The 2,903-nt window shown below is 37.6% G+C and overlaps 1 non-coding gene across 1 annotated transcript; it reads right to left on the reverse strand.

Annotated features, from left to right (window-relative positions):
- Positions 1–2,566: 2,566 nt before the first annotated feature.
- LOC139083150 (U6 spliceosomal RNA) lies at positions 2,567–2,673 on the reverse strand. Its single transcript, XR_011539719.1, has one exon. It is a non-coding gene; the product is annotated as a U6 spliceosomal RNA (small nuclear RNA).
- Between the last annotated feature and the right edge of the window lie 230 nt (positions 2,674–2,903).

Here is a 2,903-nt window from a genome sequence, read left to right on the forward strand (position 1 = left end):
TATGTGCACTTAATTGCTGCGCCACCGGGCCAGCCCATCTATGAGCTTTGATAAATGTATACATACATGAAACCACAACCAAAATGTAGAATTTTCCATCACTACAAAATGCACCTCCCTTTGCACAGTCCCCATCCTCAACCTCCATCCTAGGCAACCACAGATCTGCTTCTGTTATTATCGATCAGTGTTCCCTTTTCTAGAATTTCATATAGGTGAAATTATACTCTATGTACATTGTTGTGTTTGGCTTCTTTTGTTCGTTATTGTTCTTGAGATTCATTCATGTTATTGCATCTATCAGTAGGTTGTTCCTTTTATTCCCAAGAAGTTTTCCAAAAATGTATTTATTTTTCCAGAAAACTTTCCATCTCTACTAAAATTAGAAAATCAGTATCAATTACCATAAGGAACCCATAAATATGAATACAATGAAAACAAAGTAACATTATTAAATCCTAGCAAGATACTGTTGCAGCAAAAGATATTTTCCCTTTGTTTAAAAAGAAGCTTAGCAAATGGGAGTGTTAATGATATATTATCATCAAACCAAGATTTTCCCCCCTTGATGTAATCAGAAAAAATGAAAGAAAATTGGAAAGAAAGAACTTTCTACTTATAGGAATCAGTGTATTTTAAGTGCATGTATGGTGTTACCTAAAATTTCTCATGATCCAGTGACACATAGCCCATGCTTTGAGTACACTCTTTCTACAAGTCAGGAATGTGTGGAGCCGCGTGTAACAGGAAACCCAAACATAGTGGCTCAGGTCACAAGAAGGGTGGAGCAAGGCAGTGTCAAGAGATGGAGCAATGTCCCAATGTGTCATCAATGCTCCAAGATCCTTCCTCTTCATCTTATGCCATCCTTAGTGAGGGCATCTGTCTCAAGATCTCAAGATGGCTTTTCCAGCTCCAGGCACCAATCCCCATTCCAGGCAGGAGGAAGACGTGCAGGTATGTCTTCTTTCTCTTCTCTTTGCCCCTTTTTTGTTATTTCACTCTAGAGTTAGTGGGGCTAGAGAAGAAATTCAGACAAATGCATGTGTTCAGGCTACCATGTCAAACAGAAGTTGATTACTTACATTTTGCTAAGAGTAGTCTGAGACCAGAATGGCCTTCCATCCAAATGAATGGAAGAACCTCTCAAATGTGGCAGAGGTGAAAGTAATCTCGGACTGGTCGGGCTTGCAGGAAATCATAGCTCGTCCATTTTGGCAAGTGGTCCCAATCACTGCCTGAGAGATTATAAAGCTGAGGGTAGAGACTGTGTCTTCTCTCTATTCTTCACTCTCCAGAAGTCTCAGCCCTTCACGTCTCTAAGCCTCCGGTCCCAGGGAACTATCATAATTCTCCTTCTAATTACTTTAAAAAACTCCATCTTACTGGCCAAGCTCAATGCATACAAAGTCTGCAAACTTAGACTTACGTTATGCCTTAGAAAGTGGCATTTCTAAGCATTCAAGTTAATCATAATCTTGAACACACATTTTCTTCTGTCCTTGAAACCTTCAATTTACTTTAATGTTTAGTATTTTAAAGTATGAATGATTTAAAACAGGAAAATTAAGAGTTACAGGCAAAGATAATAACTATTTATTGATCATTTTCTAATCTTTCTCATTCCTTTTCTTCTGGTTCGTGTAGGATTTCTTACCTGGAATTTGGCAAGGGTGCTTATATCTAATCATTGAGTGGGATTCCACCTCCAACAACATTGATAAAAGAGTATTTTCAGCATTTTAAGGCAACTTCTACAGAGCAGCAGCAGTCTTTCTTAAAGGTGAAGGATATGGTCATATTAAGCTTGGCATAACTGTTTGACTTATTATGACTATTAGGGGTTATTAGGAAAAGAGGAAAAAGTCTAGAAAACAACAAGTGAGAACGCTAAGTGTATTCTTGGCTGAGAAGTTCTCCAGCCAAAGCTTTATGTGGAAAGTGAATCTTCTGTGTATGACTGCCATCTGCTGCTGCCTTGAATCAGGAAGGCGTTTTGCAAATCATAGACAGGAAGATGATCAAAAAATCAAAGCTGATTTTGTTGACATTAAATGTTTTATATTTTTGTTGCTAAACATTTGGCACAAGTATGTTCATTATTTTTTTCTGCAATCCCTGTGTGTCTTAAGATATTTGTGAAACACAAGTGGCTTCCATCTGGTAATTTGTTTCTATTTCCCATCATGCAACTACATTCATTTTGAATATCAGTTTGTGCTAAGCCATTTAAGATCCAAGGAAAATAATCAGGAAATGTATTGCTTTTTGTAGCATAGTACAGTATTGTTCATATAATATTAAATTGTTTTTGAAAAATTACGAAAACAGCTCATCCTAAGTTATTTGGAGTAGCTACTTCAGAGATTTATATAATGAAAGTGAAAGCAGCTGCTTTGGCTGGTCCGATGGTAGTGGGTTATCAGAACTTATTAACATTAGTGTCACTAAAGTTGGTATACAACCCCCCACTGCTAAATTTGACTGGCTTTTTACCATTTGATTTTATATCCAATTAAAAAGGTAACTTTGCAAAATATTCACTTGGGGGGGGAAGAATCTTTTTTTTTTAATGGAATGCTTCACAAATTTGTGTGTGATCCTTGCGCAGAGGCCATGCTAATCTTTTCTGTACCGTTCCAATTTTAGCATATGTGCTGCCCAGGTGAGCACAAGGGGCAGGGGGAACGTTCTTAATAAATACACTTACAACAACTAGGAATAACGTCATTCTTTTTCTAAGTTTAAGGACAACTGCGTAATCTCTTTTTTTACCAGAAATGGTCTTTTGCAGGTTTGATCCTCTCGTTCATACTTAGCCTAAATGCCAGACTTTTAGGATTGAAGTCTGGTTTCCTATGGCTTTGGGATTGAAGCACACCTCCCCGGTAATAGCCTCTGAA

This window comes from Equus przewalskii, chromosome 4 (genome assembly GCF_037783145.1).
Source record: "Equus przewalskii isolate Varuska chromosome 4, EquPr2, whole genome shotgun sequence".
NCBI lineage: Eukaryota > Metazoa > Chordata > Mammalia > Perissodactyla > Equidae > Equus > Equus przewalskii.